The sequence below is a fragment of the Pseudorca crassidens genome, chromosome 1 (assembly GCF_039906515.1).
Source record: "Pseudorca crassidens isolate mPseCra1 chromosome 1, mPseCra1.hap1, whole genome shotgun sequence".
Taxonomy (NCBI): Eukaryota; Metazoa; Chordata; class Mammalia; order Artiodactyla; family Delphinidae; genus Pseudorca; species Pseudorca crassidens.
This window is the reverse complement of record NC_090296.1, coordinates 71,918,365-71,944,087: the sequence shown is the minus strand read 5'-3', so window position 1 is coordinate 71,944,087 and position 25,723 is coordinate 71,918,365. Positions and strand designations below refer to the sequence as shown.

The window sequence follows — 25,723 nt, the reverse complement described above, 5'->3', positions numbered from 1 at the left end:
ATATCTACCCACTATTTCTTCTCGGCCAGACCTAAATTCTAGTTGTAATTTTCTACTTGCAGTTCTCTCAAACCTTCCCATATCCAACCATTTTTATGCCTTGGTTCCCGTATTCATGATGAAATCCTTACCAGAAGTTCTGTTTAAGTGTTAATTTCTTCTTTTCTATTTCTTCTGTTTTCTTCCTGGCAAAATTAACTTTCTTCTTACTACTATATGCTTCTTGAGATTAGGAATCCTATATTCTTTATTTTTGCATATACAGTACCTAGCATAATGTTTAAGACACAGTAAGCATGCAACAAATGTTCCTTTAAAATCTTGACAGAATGGACAACTTGCCTGCGACAATGTAAATTTTCAGAATTGACTCAAAAATTAAATAACCAAAGAAATTTAAGTCTGTCAAAATTATATTCAAATAAGCTCTGAGCTCAGATTGCTTTATATGGTCTTGAAAAATTTAAATGAGGAGACAGTTATTAAGCTATAATAACTATTCCAGTCTACAGAGAAAAACAGAATGCCTTTAAATTCATTTATTAACTAGCATAACTCTGATATTCCAAATGGAAAAGGAAGTCATACACAAAACCAACCACACAAAAATGAATCACATTTACTAATGTAAATATTTTAAAACTCATAAATAAAGTAGTGGTAAATTAAGTCCAGCAATGTATTGAAAAACTGATATACTATAGTCAAGTATAACTTAATGCAGAAATGCAAATGTGAGTTAATACTGGGTTGTACATAAATATAACACAAATATGTCAAAGGAACAGGGGACGAGAGAAGATTATAAACAAATTATTTCCCATGATTAGAAAAAATACCTATCCTAAACCAACAGCAAATATGATAAAATTAAAGTATTTTGGGCATTTGCATTAAACACTGAAAACAGCAAAAAGGTAGAAGTAGAAACAAGAGGTATAAAGTTACTACTGTAAAACAGAAAAAGTTATGATTACTTAACAATTTTATGACTATCTAGAAAATAAACTAAATACAACTATACTTAATACAGAAGTTGAATAAAATAAACAAAAGTAAAATAGTATAGAAAATTAAGAATTTTCTTACATGTGATTGAATAGTGGCCTCCTGCACAGTACTCACATCCTAACCCCTAGAACTATAAATGTCCCCTTAAATGGCAAGAGGAACTTGCAGATGTGATTAAACTAAAGATCTTGAGATGAGGAGAGTACCCTAGATTACCTAGATGGTCCCTAAATATAATCAAAAGGGTCCTCATAAGAGGGAAACAATGTCAAAGGAGGATGTAGATGTGGTGACAGAAGATGTTGGAGTGACTCAAGGAAGGGGTCACAAGCCAAGGAAAGCAGGCAGCCTCCAGAAATTAGAAAAGGCAAGGAAAGGGATTCTCCTCTACAGCCTCCAAAGGAACCAGTCCTGTCAACACCTTGACTTTGGCCAAATGAAACTGATTTTCGACTTCTGGCCTCCAGAACTGTAAGAGAATAAATAAATTTGTGTTGTCTTAAGATACAAAATTTGTGGTAACTGTTACAGTGACCACAGAAATCCAATAGCATATAGAACTACAATAGTCAGTTAAATATATAAATGAAAAAAAGATTTGAAAAAGCAACTAGAAATGGGCTTAAATAAACAACTAGGAATGATCTTAAATGAAACATGTTGGCCATCTATACAGAAAAAAACTTTGCTAAGACAGAAAAGAAAAATCATCTCAGCTCATACGTGAAATCCTACGTATTATAAGAATATCTTACATAAACAATTTAATAGTTTTAACACAATTTCACTAAAATAAAAAACAAGAATGCTTTATTTGGGAAGGATACTTGGGAAAATGAGTAAGTTCATGAGGAAAAGAAACATAGCAATAAACCAGGATAGTTTTAAAACTCAGGGATAATAGAATCAGAGAATTATTACTCTAGTAGATAATTCAAAATAAAGAGACACTACAAATTAACAATAAGTAACACAAGAATTAATGTAACAATGGGCCAGAATAAATAACCTTCCCCCCAAAACCGTGGAATATATAAAAGTTTAGCATGAAACTAGCACATATCATTACTCAAAAATAATATGGCTGGCATAACTGGAGAAATTACAGTGAGAAAAACTTTCCTCCAAAGTATCTTAAAATAAATTCTATATAAATGAGGGACTTCCCTAGTGGTCCAGTGGTAAAAAAATCTGCCTTCCAATGCTGGGGATGTGGGTTCGATCCCTGGTCGGGCCACTAAGATCTCACATGCTGCGGGGCAACTAAGCTGGCGAGCCACAACTACAGAGCCCACGTGCCACGGAGCCCGCACGCCACAACTAGAGAGAAGCCCATGCGCTGCAATTAAAGATCCCGCATGCCTCAACGAAGATCCCATGGGATGCAACTAACACCCAATGCAGCCTAAAAAACTAAAGAAAATAAATAAATAAATGTTTTTAAAATTCTATATAAATGAGAGTTGCAGCAGCCAAAATTTAGATCAAACCGTAAGTGAGCATACATACAACCTCAGAAGGAGAAAAGTTATTTTAAACACAGACATGAAAGGAAAAGGGAAAGGCAGACAGAGATGACCATATAAAATTCTTAAGATTTTTAATGTGAAAAATATTATAATTGTTTTATATAATTTGGGGGGAAGGCACAGATGGGAAGAAATGGGCCAAGATTTTAAAAGCACACAATTATCGGGAATTGGAAAATATCATGAGAAACAGACACAGGCATAAATTACTACTAGGACTGTGAACTGATTTCAATTTCCTGAGATATAATTTGGCAATGAATACTCAAATATCTTAAAATATTGTATATACTCCTATGACCCACTATTCTATGTTCAGTAATTTATTATAACAGAACAATCGTAAGTGTACACAAAAACTTAAACACAATAATATGCACTGTGTTTTATATTTTAAAAGATTAAAACAAGTATACAATAAGGGATTGATTAAATATAACAAATGCCTAAGATGGGATATTCTGTAGACACTGAAAAGATCATGCTTGTGAAGAATGAAGAATATATACCACCTAAATATGCACATGGTACAATATTAATTGAAAAAAGGTAAAAAGCTCTCTATACAGTATGAGCTCTATTTTATAGATAATGTGTATTAAGACTAGAAGCATAGAAATACATTTACAAGAGCTATTTTTATCTTTAAAACCTTCCCTAATTCATAAAAATAAACGATAAATTTTACATTCAGAAACATTTTAATTAGAATATAGGAAAATGGAAGAACTCAAGATGGGAAGGTTTTTCCTTTCCTTCTAAAAGTAATGAAAGTCAAAAGAAAAATGCTTCATTGATTTGACTCCATGAAAATATAAAATTCTTTGTATAAAAAAATACCATAAACAAAAATAACGACAATTGACAAAAGGGAAAAACACAAGTACATGGAACAAATGTATTTGTTTTTATATTATCCATTTGACAAAAATATTAATTTTGGCCAACAATATTCTACCCCAGAGGGCATAGCAGTAAACAAATCAGAGTAGATACCTGCTCCCATGGTTCTTTCATTCTCATTGGAAAGGACAGGTAAGAAGGTAACTTCAAACAGTGATTAGTGCTATGAAGACCATAAAAGACTGAGGAAACACACAAACAAACAAAAACCCCACACGCAGTAACGTGATGGAATGTGAAAGGGGTGAGAGGGATGTAGCATTAGAAAGTTGATAACAGTTCCGCTAAGGAGGTGACATTTGAGCTGAAACATTAATGATGAGACATAATCATCATGTAAAGATTTGAGGAAGAGGGATCCAGAAAATGGATAACCACAAGTGCAAAAGCCATGAGGCAAGACAAAGATTAGCCTGTTTAAGAAGTGGTTGAAGTGTCTTGAGCATAAAGGGCAGTGGGGAGACTGAAATAAGAGGTAATCAAGAAATCTCAAGGCCAAATCATGTTGGGACCTTAAAACCATCACAGAAAGTTAATATGGCATTTCAAAACAATAAGGAAAATATCAACATCCCCAAACAAGACTAGAAACAATTCACAACTGAAAAAATACAACTGATCGATCAATACACACATTAAAATTTCAATCTACCTAGTAATCAAAGATAAGCAAATTAAAATAGCAAGATACAATTTTTCACTTTTCAAATTGGAAAGCTATCACAAATCATCATTTATATACAATGGCAGTGAGGTGAGAAAATGACATGGTTGTTATTTATGCTAGCAAAAAATGAGGAAAAAAACTAATCAAAAATAGAGTTTTAATTTAAATAAATTATGGTACATTTCTGCCATGGAAAAGTGTGTGTCCATTAAATCTTCGAAGAATATTTAATGTTTAATTATGTCTGATACTGTTGATTACACCATTTCTAATCCATTCACAAATTCTAACAGTGCCCCTCCAAAACATCATTTCTACTTCAAAAAGCCCTAAGCCACCATAATTTCTAAGACTACTGCAATAACTTCCCAATAACTACCTCTTTCTAGCCCCTCACTCCTTCCCTTGTTAATCTTCTATACAGCTGGGAGAGTGATTTCCTCAGTGTTAATCATCACAACATTCAAGTGCCCAATATATTCACATTTTAACTATAATAAAATTCTCCTTGCTATGTACGGCCCATGTGAGCTCACCCTGTGTTATCTCATAAACATCTCCTTTTGCCTCTCTCTCCCCCAACAACATTCAACACACACAGCATTTGTCTCTGTTCTTTGAACTTGCCAAACTCATTCAGATCCAAAGACTTTTGTCTTTGTTATTCCTGATACCTGGAATGTGATTTTCTCCTCCGAATCATTTAGAGCTCAATTTAAATATCCCTTCTTCGAAGAGGTCTCCTCTTGCTATCCAAGCTAAAGCATACTCCTCCTCAACACTTTTATCACATGCACTTAGTTCCTTTATAGTATTTATGCCTATGTGAAATTATTTAGTGCTATATGTCTTCCTCTTCACTTATAAGAGTATAAGCTCCACTAGAGCAGAGACTTTCTGTATTCCCAGCATACAGGACCTAGAGGACAGTACTACAAAATAAACATTTATTGAATGAATGAATGAAGAATGAGAATAGAATATTATATAAATAACAGAATGTTGATTATATTAAATTTACTAAGTGACATACAAACCACCAAATAGATATAATATATAGCGTATAAAAGCAACATATGCCAATGTTAACATAAATATGGGCGAAACTGGAAAACAGATTATAAAACATACACAGGCTTCAAATTTTATTTTTATATAAACCAAAAGAAAATTTAACTAACTTGAAAATTTATCATTTTCAAAGAAATAGCTGAGACACTGAAATATTAAAAGTCAATTTATAAAATTAAGAGCTCTTATGTATGTATGTGTGAATGTGTGTAGACAGATGATAGACATATGTAGATGAATACACACACATACTACTAAAAGAAAGACGAGGGGAATGAGAAGAAAATAGGATTATACTAATGAAAATATTCAAAATTATAGACTGAAAAGAATATTTTTAAGAGAACACATTTAAGAGGTCATCTTATTTCTATATAACACTGACATTCATTCAAATAATTTTATGAAACACTCTGAAAAACCACAGTAAACCCATATTCAATCTGACCTGAAATGATAGCACATTCATAATGAAAATTTTCATAAACCAGTGATTATCTTCAAAGACTATAAGAAGAAAAGGCAAAGGGGAAAAATAAGCTATCTATAAAGTTCTAGCACAGGAAGCACTAAAATAATTTTTTGAAGTTTTAAAAATGCTTATTTCAAAAAAACCAAAAATAAAAAATGAGAAATGACTATATGTTATAATCTAAAAAATGAATATTGTCAATGACCAAGATAAATAATGGCCCAAAATATAGCGAAAAAATTCTCAATTTAAATATAGAAAAAGGGAACATTCAATTACCTCCTTGAGAACAATGGGCTTCCTCCCAAGCCTCCGTTGAAAAATATGATGTGAAATTGTTTCCATTGTTTTTCTATTAAAAATCTTCCAATTCAGTTTTCCTTTATTGACCCAATTCCCTGGTACTTAGGGTAAGGCTGTTTTTTTGTTTTTGTTTTCTGTACATGTGTGATTGCTTATCTGTCTAGAATAGTCTTGAGTTATTTCATTTGATTGTATCACAGATCTGGCAGGAGCTTCACCTCTGGCAAGTTAATGTCCACAGGTGATGTGGGAAGAGGCTGAAAAGGCATATGGTAAGCAATCCGTGCATGTTCTTGGATATTACTCTTCTTAGGAGGCCACTGTATTTTACTAGGATAAATCAGATCCACAGTGGGACTGGGAGTTGAGTTGACTTCAAAAGAAACTTGCTTCCCATTTGTATTACATATGTCTAAAAGAACTAGAACGGGACTAACGTAAAAAGAGAACTAACCCATTAGTTGTCTTCTGCTAAAATTATTTTCTCAAAACTGCCTGTAACTCCATATTTTAAAAATGGGATCAAAGGAAAAAAAGACTGAACTCAGTGTGTAAGTTATAACAGGAGCCTACAAACTAGCATATATACTAGCATAAGGCCAGTAAAATTTGCTTTCACATAGTTAGTACCAAGCCAAGTGTTCTTAATAGGTTATTGTTCAGAATTAATTTAAGGTACTTTCCTGGTAGTGTTAACATTAATAGGAAAATTATCTAGTTGGAATAAGGTGTGACTGATTTTAAATGTGGGACTGACCTGTGTTTTGGCAATCCATTCAATATTTTTAAGAGTTAAATACCAAGAATCAACTATCTCACAATTAATTGAGTGAACTTAGAAAGGATTTACTGAGAATATTCTCTATGGAAATCACAAATGTGAATAATATGTGGTTTCTACTCTCAAGGAAAATGTAATATAAATAGAAAGACAAAACTAGTACACAAATCTTCGTAAGTGATAAGTAATGAACTAGAGTTTTATCAGTAAATATAAAATGAAGCATACTGATTTAAGACATCTTAAAAGCAAAACAATTTTAGAATCTGGAAATAAATAGAATGATATTCAAATCAAAGGAGAGAAGAGAGAGATAATATTTTGACCCTACGTCACAGGTTTATGGTGAAGCCACAGCAAGAATGATTTCGGTTCGGAGGCAGAATGAGAATGGAGAACTAAAGATCTGGTTTGGTTTCAGACAAGCTGAATCTGTCACAACCTGCAGCACAGTGGGAAAATGTGGAGATAGAATTTCAAAAAGAAGCGTAAAAAGTAAATATCAATTAATGGCCAATTTTCTTATTATTTGCGTTTACCTCCGCAACATGAGTAAGGTATTATGCTGTGGAGCACTAACATTCAGTATAAAATAAAGAAGTAGGTTTCTGATGAATTTTAGAGCTCTTTACTATTTAATTTTTAACATTTTACTTGACCCACTGAAACGATTTCTATACTAAAGTCCTAGACAATATCACAATTAAAAAACAGAAAGAACCATTTAAAAGGAAAAAAAAACAGAATGACAAATTTTAAAAGAGAAATATATTTCAGATAGTATATTTTGAAAAACTATATTTTTAAGTATTAATTTTCCTATATGATGACTGGTGGCTATACATACCAGATGCTTCCTAAAAACACTCCTGAATTTTAGTTTTCCAAAATATGCTCATGAAAACTTAGAAAAATAGAAATTTGTTCTTTCTAATATCAAACTTCCATCACATAGCAATATTCACCTTAAACTAAGTGAAAAATACAAGAATAATTAATTTTACTAATTTTGTAAAGTAAATAGAATGTTTGAATTACTGCAATGGTTGGGAAAAGAGTAAAGTAGCAGGAATAAATAGTTTCTTGATACCTAGACGCACTTTGTCATATTTTACAGTTTGTTCCTTCTTATGAAAACACAAATACAAAAGTCTATTGGTATAAGAAATATGACTTCATAAAGTAATCACATATATTACAATTCCTTGCATCAATGCTGCTTGAAATTCATCTGATCCTGAGATTTGTCATATTTACCATTTCACCTGACATAAAGGTCAGAACATCCATTCACTAAGATTCCTAGGCTAGGAAGTATTAATTGATAAAAATCAAAAATTAAGTATTAAAGTGTCACTAGTTATATTGGTGAAAGTTAGTAAATAAGGTAAAAATCTTTCTTTGAAATTTTAAATGAGATAATCCATATTTAATAGCAATGTGGAAATAGGAGCAAAAAATTATTTTTTTAATTTTTATTGATATTTTATTGATAATTGATTTATCTTCTCTCAAACTTTAATGATCTGATTTGAAGAGAACACATTTTTTTTCTATTTTACTTCTTAGTATACTAGCTATACTCATTTGGAACTTTCCAGAAAAACTGCCTGTAAAAAAAAAAAAGATTTTTAAACATCAAAGGAATTTTTCCAGAAAAAAAAAAGATTTTTAAACATCAAAGGAATTTTTCAATTATTTCTACTTACAATGCCCTTTTGACTTGGGAATTATCTAATTATCATATATTTACCTGACAATACATATTAAAGAATCCTACTTTTGGCTACATTTCAGCAATAAAGATTGCATTAAATTATGTTGAGGAATGGCAGAAATTCAATGCTGCATTCCAAACTGTTTAAGTCACTTTTGCACAGCAATCACTCAAAATAACAATACAATAAAGTCTGACTGAAACAGCACTTTACTCCCAACAAATACAACTTCAATTTAATTTTCTGTTATAGGAATACTACTCTCTCATAACCAGTGTTCTTGGTGACCAACAGCTTGATTTTTCACCATTTCTGACCACATTTTGTGATACAATCTGAAACCTTGAAGAATTAAAAAAAAAAAAGAAAGAAAGAAAAGAAAAACTGATAATGGAAAGAAATTGTTTTTTTTTTTCCTAACTTTCAACCTGAACCTGCTTGGATTACCTGGTTATCCTTATTTAATCATCATTGACACTCTATCAATTGTAATAAAACAAGGAAGAAAAACAAAGAGATGCAACGGAAATGGAAGAAGATCAACTGAGCCAAAACACAACTAAAACCTAAAATGCACTTGCCTAAGAATGAATGAAGGGCAATACCACTGGCTTAAAAAAAAAAAAAAAAAATCAGAGGCATAAAAAATAATTCTTGCACCCTCAAATATTTTTGGACTAAGGATATACATAAATAAAAATAGAAGTATTAATTACTCAACAGTAATATTATAAACCCCAATCTCATTGTTTAAAAGAGATTCATTAATTCAGCAAATAATACACTGAATACATAACAGAGAACAGCAGTAAAGGATTCACCAAGAAATAAGTCAGTAGCTGTCTTAAAAATGCTCACAATCTAATAGGAAGACAGACATATTTATAGATAATACAATAATACTTTAAACAAAGTATTAGTGAGAACACACAACACACTAGAGAAAAGCATTTATTCTAACTGCCAAGACCAATAAAGACTTCACCTAAATTGGACATCGAAGACTGAGTAAGATTCTATCAGGAGGAAAAGCTAGAAAGAACATTCCAAACTCACAGAATAGCCTAAGACAACGTATGGAGATACAGAAATGGATGAACATTCATAGATATGCCAGCTCCCCATAATGGCCTCAGTGCAGGTGATTTAAAAGGATATTAAAATGGGAATTTTCCTGTTTTCTCCGTTTCTGCTAAGGACCCAAAGCTGAGAACAATAGGTTCCAAGTACTAGAGCTGAGGTGATACATCATCTATGCAACACTTGGAAAGAATGTGGCCAATAATTGCTCATGTATCCTTTAGTCTATCATTCACATTAAAAAAATATAAGCATCTATTGGAGGAGGGGAGTTTATAAATTGTTTGGGGAAGGAATAGAACAATGATTCACTCAGACTTTGGCTTATGCCCTTCAGAATACAGGACACTTAAGGAATGGTACAGGAACTGGACTTTGGTCTGAAAAAAAAAATCTAAAGGCAAGAGGGCAAGATGACCTCACTCCAGGCTACTACCTCAGAAATGGCCAAGAATTCCATTTCAGAGATTGTGGAGTACAGAATTACATTTTCCCATAGGACAGATAAGGATCCCTGGGAAAGGAACTAGCCCTGAGCCATTTTTAAAGAAACTTTACCCAAAGGACTACAAAAGGAACAAGATAACCCCAGAAGAAAGAGGCTGGAGGTAGACCGGAAAGTCAGAGACTAAGGAAGGTAGTCACAGGAAGACAAAGGAAGTATCAAATTACAACTGGGTTATCCTCAGACAGTAGGAATCTTTGATAAACCCCAAAAAGCAAGAGAAAGAATCCATTCAGATTTCCAACATACCTTTACTACCAATTAGTTGTTCTCTATTTCTAATCTTGAATCTTTGGAAGACCCAGGAGCTGCACAGTGTGTAGGGAGGAAAAATAAGGCAAAAGAAATTAATACAAAAGTCTACTAGTTGACATGTCCTGTTCCCCTTCCCCACTCAGAGTTTTAAGACTACTTTGAGTAAGGTTGATGTAAGGGAGAAATTTTACATTGGATGACAGTTCGGAATTTTAATTTCTTAGCCTGTTTTTTTACTGCCTGAAAACAGTCTATTTTGCAATGCCAGAGAGTGAGTAAAGAAGGAATGACAGAGAAAACAAAAGAACAAGAGAGAGAGAAGAGCAAGAGGAGGAGAAAAAGGAAGAAGAGCAAGGGAAGGGCAGAACAAGGATAGGTACTTGAACAGCACTGAGACAGAAAAAATAATATTCAAAATGGGATTTTGGGTACAGTGACAAAAAAATAAAGTAACTTTCTGCTTGTACCCTGGTGAGTCCATCTCTTTTAATAAACCCACAGAGAGTGCTAAATGGTGGGCAAAGTAGTCTGATTATAAAGCGATAATTTTGATGTGATTATTGTGAAGTCTGAAATCTAGTCTATAAATATAGAAAAATTAAAGTTATTTTTTTAAAGGAGTACCAATCACATAATCATGTACATACTGTGAATTTGTTTAGGGAGAACTTACATCTATTTTTAAATGTTCACTCATGTCCTGAGTTGCAGAAACTCTGTTAAGTACTGGGAAAAAGAAGTTAAAGGCAGATTCCACCTTCAAGGAGTTTACAGAAAGAAACACACAAGAACTGGAATAAGCAAAGCCTACAGGATCATGTACAAGGTCACCTAACAAAAGTATAAAGGATGAAGCAGTAGGAAACACCTCAGTTAAGGAGAAATTAAAGTTAGGTCTAAGGGCTTCCCTGGTGGCGCAGTGGTTAAGAATCCACCTGCCAATGCAGGGGACACAGGTTCGAGTCCTGGTCCAGGAAGATCCCACATGCCACGGAGCAACTAAGCCCGTGCGCCACAACTACTGAGCCTGCACTCTAGAGCCCGTGGGCCACAACTACTGAGCCCACATGCCACAACTACTGAAGCCCACATGCCTAGAGCCCATGCTCCGCAACAAGAGAAGTCACCGCAATGAGAAGCCCACACACCACAAAGAAGAGTAGCCCCGGTTCACCACAACTAGAGAAAGCCTGCGCGCAGCAACGAAGACCCAACGCAGCCAACAGTAAATAAATAAAAATAAATAAATAAATTTTAAAAATAAAAAAAAATAAGTTAGGTCTAAAGGATTAGGTTGAGTTATACAGATGATAGTAGCCTAGGGATTAAGGGGTATGTGAGTGGTTGGAAAGAATGCTGCAGGCAGGCAAAGGCCCAAAGAAAGCATGGCATATTCTGGGAACTGTAAAAAGTTCAGTAGCAATCAATCAATCAATACATGCAGTCTACAAGGAAAGAAATAAAGTTGAGGAGCCAGATCAATACCTGGACAGGGAATTTGGATTTTATCAAAAGAACAATGGAGGCCACTGAAAGGTTTTAGTAACACTGATTTTTCATATACTGCATATCTAGTATATGCTAAGCACTCTTTCACATGTTTGATTGTTTTTTCCTCACAACAACCCTGTGAGGTAGGTGTAATGATTTCCAATTAACAGATTGAAAAAAAAAACAAAAAAACCTTAAATTTGTTAAGTTACACTTGATTAAATAGCTACAAAGTCCTGGCAATCAGGATGCCAACCATGCTTCAGAAAATACATTAGGAAGATCACACACACACACACACACACACACACCCCCCACAAATATTACATACAACACATTGAAATTTCAGAGTTAAAAAAATGTTTTAAGTAATAATGCTTGTTAATTCAGTATTAAAGATAAAAGATTTGTGGCATTAAATAGTTCTTTAAGCAAACTTACACATTTAAAATTTTCAACTAATTCGATTTATAATGAGAAATACCTGCAGAATTCATGAAAACAGACAGGAATTAATATATATATAAAATAAGATATAGCAAAGATTGAGGTAATTATATGATGATTTTATCTCAATATATTTGCCAGAGGTTATTTGGGAAATATATTTGAAAGGTTTTTTATCTCCCTATAATATATCACAAAAATTTATTCAGACAAATTTGGTAAGACAATTTTTTAACAATCTGTTTGGGATGGATCTAAAAATGTCTCTAATTTAAAACACAGAGTATGTACTTTGTAAAACTGAGAAGAGTACCTGAAATTTAAAAATATATATTGAAACTCCATTTAAAAATGTATGTTCTTTAAAATTAATTTAAATTAAAATCTACAAAGTATACTTCTCTGTAGCTTATTTTCTCATCATTTTCACTTATTTCTTCAGCTAGTCTTAATATTTCTTTTTAAAATCTTTAATTGAAAGCTAGATGTTGCTAGAACATTATTGCTGGAAGTCTAAGTACATATAATTATTTAGAAATTTCTATTATCTATGCATTTGATTCATTTTTCCTATTTCAAATAGAAAATTATAATGGGGGAGGATGAAAAAATAAAGGTTTCATTAAGATTAACTGCTCTTGATTTAGTATTTATTTCTGAATGCCAAATTATTAAGAGAGTATAAATTAAATAATAAGCCTGACCACAATTCTAGTTCTTCAGAATATGATGAAGAGCACTCTCTTGGAAAATAAACAATTAAATAGAGATATTAGATATCGATAAGATACTTTATGCAATGAGGATAATTTCTAAATAAACTAACGTTTCAAATATACAATTGAACTGAAACACCAACATTATTTTTGATTACACAAGTAGTACATGTTCATTAAATTCAAATAGTACACAAGTGTATTAAATAAAAATGAAAGTTTCCATATAATTCCCTCTTCCAAATACCATATACTGGGAGTATATTAAAGTATAAGTTTCATATGAATCTAATAAGTTGTTAAACTTCATCATCCATGGAAGATCTAATATATAACAATTAAATATCCTGTGTAACTGAAAAATATATACTCACATATGCACCACAGGTATAGTTTGTACCTTTTCACCAACACAGTAAAATAATATATAAAACATACGGCCTATTCTGTCAAATATGATTACTTCAGTTAATAAGATGAATGGGATTAAGTAATACTTACACTGCATGCAGAAAATACAAAGGAACCAGTTATAGCAAATCGAATATTTCACATACTGATAAAATACCCTCTTGCTAGAGGTACGTAAGTATATTATATTATGTCTAAACTATATTTTTTAAAATACTAATGTTCACTTTTTTAACGCTTTGACTACTGAGTAAAGTATTAAGTCTATGCAAGTAAGGGGTAAAATCTCCTTAAAATGTTAGTTTTTTGGTAATATTTAAGTGCATTCTTTTCTGAATGTAAATAAAGTCTAGCTTTTTCTAATCTGCTTGATGCTCCCTGATGAGAATCATACTGTATTATTTCTCAAAAAAATTTATTTCAAAACATTGGGGGTAACTCCACTATAAAATTAGAGACAGTTTAAAATCTTTGTAGGAAATCAGAACTCCTCTTTTGATTCTAAAATAGCATCACTCTGTATTTAACTAGTACAAATAATATTCTAACTGGAACAAAATCACTTGCACCAAAATATCTTGGTTACATAATGTAAGGTACAATTCTCAATACACAGAATTCTACCACTGAGTTAAACGAAAACACTTAAAGGTCTCTAGAAAATAATTTCTTCCACCCACCTCATTTTACAAGTAAACAAACTGTGGCCCAGAGAGGCTTTTATCTGCTTTCACTGAGAACCTACAGTATAAAGATGTACACAAATATCATTTAAGTTATGACACATACTTTAAAGTTACCTAAAACAAATGACACTATGTTTTATAAGATTAAGACTTTCTAATGACTGAGACCCTAATTTCTTGCCACAGAAACGTCTATAGATGCACACACACACAACACACACACAAAGATAACTAGTAAGTCATACAACTGACTCAAAAAAAGCAAAACAATGAAATATAACAATCCATATCATATTGTTTAAAAATAGACACAGCAGTTCCTAATGTTATTTTCCTATCCTATAAGTCATAACCATGCCAAACTATTCCAAAAGCAGCATTCTTGTAAAATTGCTTTTACAAAAGGAAAAAAGGAAACCATTAAACAGTTAAATGGGAGGGAGAGACTAAAATACGTTACGTGGAAGTTCAAATATTTACTATTTATTCTCTCCCACGCTTTCTTTCAATATGTTAAAAAGTTCAAACGCAATGCTTCTAAAACAAAAAATCAAAACTACATTCATCACAAACTGGCTTTGTTGCAAAACTTTCATGAGAAGAGTGAAAGTATTAAGACTAAGGCATACAACACTGCAAGGAAAGCTAATTAGGATGTTTCTGTTGAATTATAAGTTGATTTGCTACTTTAAGAACACAGCTCTAAAATCATATAATACTGATTTGGTTATTTGAAAAATATTTGAAAACAAATTGATTCTCTTAAGTTGCATTAAAAGTGAAGTATTTATAAAAGCATTTTAGTTACATTTGCTTTTAGAATAAAATCATTTCTGAGCAGTGCATCCATTTGTTTGTTATTTAAACAGTACCAATCACAAATTAGATGACCTTAAAATAAAATTTAGAGCCAGGGAGAGCAGCACTAAGTTTAACTGACCTCAATACATTTTTAAATGATGCTTCCCAGTTTTTCGTTATTCTCTCATATTGGGTTTTCCAGTCTAGGGCGGGTACACAAGAAACTTACAGTCTATGTAGTACTCCTAGTCAGTTTCACTCTGCAGATGGCACAGTGGAGAAATACCTTCTGTACAGGACCATGTACAATTTCTTCTACAGCTGTCAGCACCTAGGGGAAAGTGCGCTGTTAAACAGTTGCTGCGTTCCACCTCAGAAGTGGCTGCAATTCGGTGGTGGGTGAAGTGACTCCTGTACATATATACAGGGATGAAAAGTACTATAGAAAATGAAAACATTTAACAACAAAAGTGGCTGTCTGAAAACTGTGCCACAGCAAAGCAGAATACATCATTCAGTCACAAGAGCCCTACACAGATAGGCTACTATTCACTTAAAAATTGAATGTTAAGAATGAGAAGGAAAAAATAGAAATACAGTTATTCAATTCACAATATAACTAGAAATCACTGTTAAAACATACGTTAAAAAATTAAACCCAAGCATTATATACTGATTTATAACATTATTTCTATAGTAATTTACCTAAAACCAGGCAAATGTATACAGTATGATTCTTTATTCTGTTCAGCCAATTTAATACTTCTGTTTTAGTTAACAATTCAAGGGGTAAAAAAAAAAAATAGGTGAGATATCAAACCTGAAGTATAAATAAGTAACATGAAAATATCTAAAAGGAACTATAAAGAAAAAACATTCTGAAATTCTTAATTACTTCATATTAAAAATTTTATAAAATAACCAGTCCTCAACTACTAGCAATGGTTATTTTTCATAAAAGGGAGCTTTAAAAGTGACCTCATTATAAAATGACAACTTCTCTTCTCCAAAGTCACAATGAGTCAGGATCTAAACACATCTTCATCCTCAACCCATATAAACAATGAATTAACCAATTATATGGTAACTTTAGCTCATTAATACATAAAATTATTACTATAACCTACTTTTATTACAAAACAACACCCTTTCTACATGATTTATCTTTGATGGAATCAGAAGATAAAAATCCAAAAGTTATTCTCTGAGAAATATCACTGAATCACTAGGCTTGAAGGTACTATCTTTCTAATCTTCTATCTCTAGGCACAGCTACTATATTTATGCTAATCTGAAGAGGTAACTGATTACATTATTTCAAAATATCACATTTAGGTTCCTGAAACAGACTGAGAATGCTTTGATGTGAAGTCCAACAAATATGACCATTAAAAAGTGTCCCATCCATCAAACTTATCTGAATCTCACTTGCCATAACAGAATTTATCCTGGCATATATTCAGTGAAGTTAGAGGTAGCTGACAATTCCCTTCAGCTTTCTTAAATTCTTTCTATAATAAGGCATAATGTAAATGAATATTATTTCCTTTAAGTGACAAGAGTTCATAAAGGAAGAAAAAAGTACAGAGTTTTCCAGTCTCTTGATTAAAAGACATGGATCAGAGATTCCCAATCTGGGGTCTACTTATGGGAATTAGGAAACCTAGGAACTCTGCAAAAGTGCAGGCTAAAATAAAGACATATTATACAGGTGTATAAGTACATTTTTTTCTAGGGGAAATGGACTTTTGTCAGGTTCTCAAAAGGCTCTGTGATTTTCCAAAAAAAGTTTAAGGAACTACTGATAAATGATATGAAGACACCCAATTGAATAAGCAGCAGTAATTTAAATCAAATGCCTAAATCTGAGCAGTTCATTATGTAAAATGAGTAGCAGACACAGGAATGTTCCAACCATGAAATGAAATAACTCACATAAAGCACCTAATACTGACCTATTATTATCAGTAACAGCAGTAATTGTTCAAAAGAGCTATGTCAAAAAAATAAAACTTCCTTATAGGGTCCCATCTTTATTTACTTCTACATAACTTCATAATATATTACTTTTACTTAGCTGCGTCATCTACTTTTATTTAGGTGTGTCTTCTAAAAGACATCAACATCACAAGCTATACATTTCTGCATTATTTTAGATACAAAAATGCTAAATACAAGTTTTGGAACACTGCTACATACTCCTAGAATCTACATTTCCCCAAAAGCCACACCAGTCCTTTCTATGACACAGTACTTACTTGGAAAAGCCTCAGATATGAAAAACATTTGGCTTCAATTGTTTATATAAAATAATTTCACCTCCTTTATCAGTCTTGCCTTTCAAACAAACAAAAAAATCTAAATGTGAGGAATCTATCAAGGAAACACATTTTCTGAAAAAGTTATACATATAATACTTTTACTTTCACATATCATTTTCTTTACTCAGGTTCGTTTTCTGAAGATAAAAGATACAACAAACATTCATACATACACAACCTTTAAAAAGAATCCTTGTGTTACAACATGTAGATTAGCCTTACCTTTAAAATGAATTCACAATATTACCAACATCATTACAAAATCATGTGCACGGTGCTCTTCAAGATTGTGGTAACTTTTAAATACCCATCAAAAAATGACAAATGAACTGTTACCATGTATTAAAGATGCTCAGTGAAGGAAGAGGTTGGTAAATATATCTGAAATAATAGCATACAGTGCAACTATATAGTTGGTTCCCAATCATTTCAAATGTCAAGTACCTTTCCTAGAGTCTTCTCATGATAGGAGTCATATTTTATGTATTCACACACTAATAAAATATATAGCAGTAAGAACAAACGGTACAGGATTTAAGTAAAGATACAGAAGTAGAAGAGAAACATATTAAGCATTCAGAGTACTGCAATGAAAAGAATAAGACTAGAATAGAGTACACGGAGGGGTCAGTGAGAAGGACAAGAGGCACAGGCCCAATTATGCTAAGGAATTTTTGAATATTTTATTCCAGAGGATGGCATTTTGAGAAGTATTTTATAAAAATAATTTCTAGCAGCAGCATGGAAAATGAACTAAAGGTGTAGATGGTTCAACTGGGATGGCAACAATGGGAATACATAGTTAGGAATAATAAAAGATCTGTAAAAAATTTTTAAAGTATACTACTCTGTAAAACACTAGAAGGGTAAACATTGTTAGATAAATCAAAGCTATTCCTAAAGTTTGAGTATAGAAACTAGCATCCATTCATTCATTAATTCACTCAACAAAAACAAAAAAAATCAACTGTCTCCTATGCATCAGGTCCCATTTTAGGCACTGGGCAAAGCACCGAACAAAGGAGCCAGTGACTTGCTCTCTTTAAGATTATATGCAGGGCTTCCCTGGTGGCGCAGTAGTTGAGAGTCCGCCTGCCGATGCATGGGATGCGGGTTCGTGCCCCAGTCCGGGAGGGTCCCACATGCCGCGGAGCGGCTGGGCCCGTGAGCCATGGCCGCTGGGCCTGCACGTCCGGAGCCTGTGCTCCGCAGCGGGAGGGGCCACAGCAGTGAGAGGCCCGCGTACCGCAAAAAAAAAAAAAAAAAGATTATATGTAAATAGAAAAGACAGATAATAAACTATTAAATGTATAATAAAATGTAAGAAAATGATTCACATATGAACTAAAAGTAAAGCAAGCCATGGGAAGAGAGTGACCAATACACTATTTTAACAGTGTACAAAGAAAACCCAAGGAAGCAGCATTATATGAATGAAGAATGAAGTGGCAGGAGTCTACAGACTGACTATCTGGGTTAAGAACACTGATGGAACAGTGAGAGCAAAGCCCTGAGATGGGAACAAATGGTGGAACTGATGGTAGCCAACAAGAATGGCAGTACTCGCAAGACTATAATAAAATTTACATAACAGACTATCAGGTGGGACTTTTCCCATTGCCAGGGATTGGCATTACAACCCAAGACTGAGAACAAAGAGTCACCAATCAAGTATTTCACGTTCAAAAGACAGCCTAAACAAGTGAGAGCCAACTACCTCTCCACAATAACCGAAACATCTTTACCTTCCTCAGTTCCTCTTTACCCTAGAACTGCCCACCCCTGCCCACCTTGAGTGAGTCAATCATCAGAGTTTGCTTCACTGACTTAACGTAGTTGGATAGTGCTATTTCCAAGAGTCTAAATCAAGTCAGAGCGGGTCGAAAGATTGGCAAGAATGGAAGACTGGTATCTCATCTTTCGGCTGGATTTCTGCTTGTGTTTAGACTTGCTTATCATCCCATGCCCATACCTACTACCCATGCCTATATGAGGAGAGGAAAAAAAGATGTGGATTGGAAAACAGGGTAGAGAGAACTGGACTCACTATTTATAACAGCAAAGAGTGTGACTAACAAAGTAGCTGGATTGAGCCTCCACACAATGGGGATCCCAGCAGCCAGAGGCTGTGGGCGTACTGGAGAAGGAGAAACTTCGAAAGAGTAGAAAAAGACAAACTGGATAGTGTGACTCTGCAAAAATATCTCATCCTCCCAAAAAAAGTTTTACACACGTGCCACATCAACAGTAGTATTTGCCTCTCTTTCCCCACAGAAGGCATGAGGTCTAGTCAGTGTTACTCAGATGACCAGAGATAGAAAAAGAAACAAAAAGGGCACCACTAAAGTAGGAAAATCTTTTCCCTTTCTATCTCTCTCACCCAGGAGGAGAAAGGAATATACATGAAAGAGCAGATCACTCTCTACTCACTGGAGTGCGCAGACTGAATGACTGTATTCAACCCTTTCCACACTACAATCTCCTAGAACAGCCTAAGCGGCACTGAGTAGAAGGGGGAAAGCTGAGTTTTAAATTGGGCTATGAGGTTAAAATTCAAACTAGTCAGATTAAACTGATTTTCTGAAGTGTCCAGAAAGCTTTGACATTTCCTCGAGATGAGTAAAGAAACAAACAAAAACCTGATTTGACCAATCACAAACAAAGGTCAGATTGGAGAAAAATAAAATCACTTCATGTTTGCATTCCCACTTCATTCTCCATCTCAAGTCATACTATATTATGAAATGGTTAACAGCAATGAGCTAGTAAGTGATTTTTTACTTTTCATCTCTCTAAAATATTCTATGACTATCAGGCTGAATAGCTGCATTATCGTATTTTTCTTATTCTTAAGAACTACTAGTAATTATATAACTATGGGTATTTTATAAGGAATTCTTCATATTTCCCCTTGTATAAAAGTTACAGAAATATTTTGAACATTTGTAAATAATACTAGGTCTTATTACAAATACGAACAAATATAAATATTTTATACATTTGTGGAGAATACTAGGTTGTATAGAAACTAAAAAGTAGAATCCCCTAAATAAGACACCAAACTTGCAGAACAAAAAGGCTACAGGGAAGGAAAAAGAAAAAACAGGTTAAAACGTTTATTGTTTTAAAGGAACATTTTCGATATTCATATTGGAGTAACCTGAAACCCAACTTTAAAGAATATTCTGCCTTGATTTATAGCTTAATAACTTTGGGCTTTCCCCCAAATTGAATCATGCCCTTTCCACTTATTTAATATTTAAATTAATCTTTAATGGGAATTCTCTGAAAACTTAGGTATATCTTTTTAAATAAATTAAGGTATCAGTATTTTACATGACTAAATAATACATAACGTTATCTCTGTTTAAATGTCACACTTTTAGAGAATACAGGATCCTATTACATTGATGTTTATAACTCCTTATGTAATGGTCCTATTCATTTTACAATCACTTATCATCCTAAATTATGCCATGTATATAACATTTTATCAGTTAGTCCTTCTCAGAGATACAGCATAATGAAAGTAATATGACTCAAAATTACAGAACTAAGTTCTATATTTATACCTTTTTTCTAGTCTACTATTTCATGGGATATAAGAATAAACATTATCATTTATAAGTAAATTGGAAAGTGTAAGGAAAACCATACAAACTCAAGTCATTCAAACTCACATGTTAATTTACTGTCAGTAAATAATGTCAGCCGGATTGTCAACACAGTATTGAAGGAGAAGAACAAAGTTGGAAGACTGACTCTATCAGACTTTAAGACTTACTACTTACTATAAAGCAACAGTATTCAAGACTGTGTGATATCTGTCAAAGAACAGAAAAATTGACCAATGGAAGAGAACAGAGAGACCAGAAACAAACTCACACAAATGTAATCAACTGATCTTTGACAAAGAAGCAAACAAAATTCAATGAAGAAAGGATAGCCTTTTCAACAAATGGTGCTGGCCTAATTGGACATCCATATCCCCCCCCAAAAAAAAATCTAGACACAGACAATAAACCTTTTATAAAAATGAGCTCAAAATAGAAAAAAGACAAAGTTACGAAACTCCCAGAATATAGAAAAATCTAGGTGACCTTGGAATTGACAATAACTTTTCAGATACAACACCAAAAGCACAATCCATGAAAGAAAAAAAGCCACAGATAGGGAGAAAATATTTGGAAAACACATATATGATAAAGGACTAGTAATCTAAATATACAAAAAACTCAAATTCAACAACTAGAAAACAAACACTCAATTAAAAAATGAGCAAATGGTCTGAGCAGACACCTTCCTAAAAAGATAAGCTGATAACATATGAGCATATGAAAAGATGCTGAACATCAATCAAATGTGTATTAGTTTGCCAGGGCTGCCATAACCAAGTATGACAAACTGGATGACTTAATAGAAATTAATCGTCTCACAGTTTTGGAGGTCAAAGTCTGAAATCAAGGTGTTGGCAGGGCTGGTTCCTTCTGAGGGCTGTGAGGGTAGGATCAGATTCCAGGCCTCAATTCTTGGCTTATAGATGGCAGTCTTCATGTTCCCATGGCATTCTCCCTCTATGCATATCTGTGTCCGAACTTCCCCTTTTTATAAGGACACCAGTCATATTGGATTACGACCCACTGTAATAACCTCACTTTAACTTGATTAACTCTGTAAAGACCATACTCCAAATAAGGTCATAAGGTCACACTGTCAGGTACTGGGGGGTTAGAAATTCAAGATATGAATTTGAGGGGGGGATATAATGGTATGTCATTAGGGAATTGCAAATTAAAACAACCATGAGATACCACTACACATCTATTAGAATGGCTAAAATCCAAAACAGTGACAACACCAAATGTTAATGAGGATGTAGAGCAACAGGAACTCTCATCCACTGCTAGTGGAATGGAAAATAGTACAGCCATTTTGGAAAACAGTTTGGCAGTTTCTTTCAAACTAAACATACTCTTACCATATGATCCAGCAATCACACTCCTTGGCGTTTACCCAAATGAGCTAAAAACTCATATCTATAAAAAAAAAATCTACACACAAATGTTTATAGCAGCTTTATTCATAATTTCCAAAACTTGGAAGCAATCAAGATGTTCTTCAACAGGAGAATGAATAAACAAACTGTGGTATACCCATATTATATAAAAAGAAATGAGGTATCATATCACAAAAAGACATAAAGAAAGCTTAAATGCATATTACAAAATGAAAAAAAAACAATCTGAAAAGGCTATACATACTCCATGATTTCAAGTATATGACATTCTGGAAAAGGCAAAACTACAGAGACAGTTAAAAGATTAATGGTTGCCAGAGATGCACAGGGAGGAAAGGAAGGATGAGGTAGAACACATCATGAGGGGATATTTAGGGCCGGGAAGCTGTTATGTATGACACTGCAATGATGGATAAATATCATTATACATTTGTAAAAGCACTGAAAGCGAATCCTAATGTAAACTATGGACTTCAACTCTACCATACTAACGCAAGATGTTAATAGGAGAAACTGTGTGCTGGGGTGGGGGGCAGGAGAAGTAGGGACAAGAAAGGGTACACTCAACCGTCAGTATCCATTGGAAATTAGTCCCAGGATTCCCGCAGATACCGAAATCCAGGGGTGCTCAAGTCCCTTATATAAAATTGCGTAGTACTGGCATATACCCTATGCAATCCTCCCATACACATTAAACATCTCTGTATTACTTATAATACCTAATATAATGTAAATTCTATGTAAATAGTTGCTACCACACAACAAATACGAGTTTTTTCTTTTTGGAACTTTCTGGGATTTTTTTTTTTTTTTTCCAAATATTTTCAATCCTTGGTTGGTTGAATCTGAGGCTGCGGATCCTGCAGATATGAAGGGTCAATTGTATACTGCAACTCCCTTGGACTTTCCACTAAATTTTTCTGTTAAGGTTAAAACTGCTCTAAAAAGTGTAGTCTATTAATTTTTTTAAAGTAGTTGTTCTACTAATAAGGTCAAGAAGTAAAAAATTTGGGATAATTACATGGAAACAGAAACGGGCCTCAAAAACTCTAAGTGCAAATGGAGACACATGATTTTTTCAGCAATAGTCATGAAAGTAAATTATTAAAAAAGTAAATATAATTATAAATTATATTTTTAAATATGGTGACCTGAGTGCAATGCAGGTAGAGAAACAATGGTAATATTGTTACAGTGGCTGATATGCAAATGAGTTTATTAAGGCAAAACTTTTGTTCTTCGTTTTTCCACTGACATTTTCCTGTAAAGCTATTTTTTTATAGCTTTTCCAAAAACAAAAACGCATTTTCAATTTGAAGCTTCTTTTTCAGGCTACCTGCACTTCAAATGGAACACAGTGACAGAGCATAGCAAGAATTTCATACATTTAAAATAAGAAATAAATCTAAACATACAGCTACTCAAACGTGCTTTCATCACATGCAAGTAATATTTTGTTTCTAGGATCGCAGGGCATATTAAGTTATGCTATAAAACTCAATAAAATTATAATCTATATATAGGAAAGTTATAGCTAGGAAACAGGGTTTAAATAGGCCAAAACATTTTGTTAGGTTTTAACAATGTTCTATTTTAATTTCAGAAACCCAGATAATGCCATGGATATAACAGTATCAAGAGTTTAAGGTTATTATTATTATTTTAGTATTCATGCTATACTTAACTTTAGTCATTCTAAAATTCCCTAGCCTACCTGATGATATTAGAATGGAACCAGGTAATATTGTTTCAGCAAACTAAGACAGAAAACTTCTGACTAAAGGAATTCAAGGTTAAGTTTTCCCTCCCTGCCTACATATCATGCATCTTACTTGGATGCAACAGAAAATTTATAGAAACAAGGAAATTTTAAATTAACTATAAGTTGATTTTTACAAGAGAAGGAAATAGTTTTCTATCCTTTAAAGTTAAAAAAAAGTGGTTACTTTTCTAAAGTGTGTAGATCTATCCATACTCCTGTGCAATTATATATTTATTTTTTAATATTCTTTAGTAATATTTATGACTCTAATGCATGTTTTCTAAAAGAAGAAATAACCACCAATCTTAAGAAAATAGAATATATAAAATATCCTGGTAGCTGTGTAAGCATAATTAGACATATAAAGTTTGCTTTGGAACCCAACAATTTGGAATTTATTCTTACCCTCATCATTTATCAAATACTCTACTGGTAACTCTGGGAAGGATACTGAATGCCCAATTTTTAAAATATGGGGTAGCTATAAATTTTAATATCATTTTTATATGATGTAGACAGGCTTATATTTGAGACTATCTTATTATCAATTGCTGCTAACATTTCCAAATTTAAATATCCAAAAATGATATTCAAGAGAGATCATATACCAAATTTATACTTTATAATGACACTAAAAATAAATATAGGCTTCGTCATGATTCTAAGACCATCTCTCCACTTTAAGGTTGACAAAACTGTACGTGAATTTCTCAGAATTCCTTGTGATGTCTATAATTTGTCATTTTAATAATACATGTCCTTAAATAATAATTTCATCAAATGAAAAAGAATGAGTATTATAGTTTCTTCTACCACAAAGTTATAGAAATATAATATTGAAATCATTCATTGTGACAATTTAGTAAAATGAAAACTTTATTGGATAAGGAAATATAAATTTACTGTCTATGCCATATAAAGACACAAGGCAGAGACTGTCCATCAAATTGGTATTCTATAAGCTCCTGAGACTTTTTTGGAGAAAAAAATTAAGTAACAGCAGTCTTTCCCCAATTCATGAAAAACTTAGATTAAGGGATACAATTGACAAATTCTGAGATTCTACCTAATTTTTAATATTTGATAATTCCTATTTGCCTATACAAGACTATTCTATTAGTATAACATGGTAGTTAAGAGGGCAGACCCTGGGAGCAGATTAAGCAAATCCTATCTCTGCCTCTACTTTTATAGAGAAAAAAAATATTTACATATGTATATATAAATTTCCATACATATATGTAGGTGTGTGTGTGTATACACACATACACAGGTATGTATATATGTATGTATATGAATACACACACTCATATATATACCCTTACATACACATATGTGTTTATATACAAACACATATATACCACACATACATACATGCTGTGGGCAAATTATTTAACCTTTTGTGCTGCCTTTTCCTCACAGAATTATTGTGTGAACTAATTCAGTTAATATGTGGAAAGCATGTAGTTGTCGTCCCTGGCTCATACTAAGTTCCATTTAGCTATTAGTATTATTATCACTGCTGCTACTATTACTGCTAAGTTTAATATACCAATATTCCCAGTGTCCTAAAGAATATGATTTCCACATGCTCTATCACTTGAAAAAATTGAATAAATTTGATGACTGCTACCACTCAGAGAGACAAAAAAGCACGGAATTTTGAAATACACTTGAGATTTTTAGAAGGAGTAGAAAAAGAACTGAGAGCAGGGAGTATCTTTTGTCACAAAATACTTTGAACTCTCTTGAATTAAAATCTATTTGCGTGTCGTA

The 25,723-nt window shown here is 33.0% G+C and overlaps 1 protein-coding gene across 8 annotated transcripts in view; it reads right to left on the bottom strand.

Annotated features, from left to right (window-relative positions):
• The window catches only part of NOVA1 (NOVA alternative splicing regulator 1), a 142,098-nt gene that overhangs the window by 79,609 nt on the left and 36,766 nt on the right, over positions 1–25,723 (bottom strand). Inside the window, exon 1 of one of the 8 annotated variants that reach the window (XM_067738903.1) lies at positions 15,077–15,178. The exons of 6 other annotated variants lie outside the window; for them this stretch is intronic. The gene's annotated coding sequence lies outside the window, so the exon portion shown is untranslated. Of the gene's footprint in view, positions 1–10,289; positions 11,163–15,076; positions 15,179–25,723 lie in introns of those variants that run through there. One more of the 8 variants, XM_067738895.1, reaches the window with a different exon arrangement.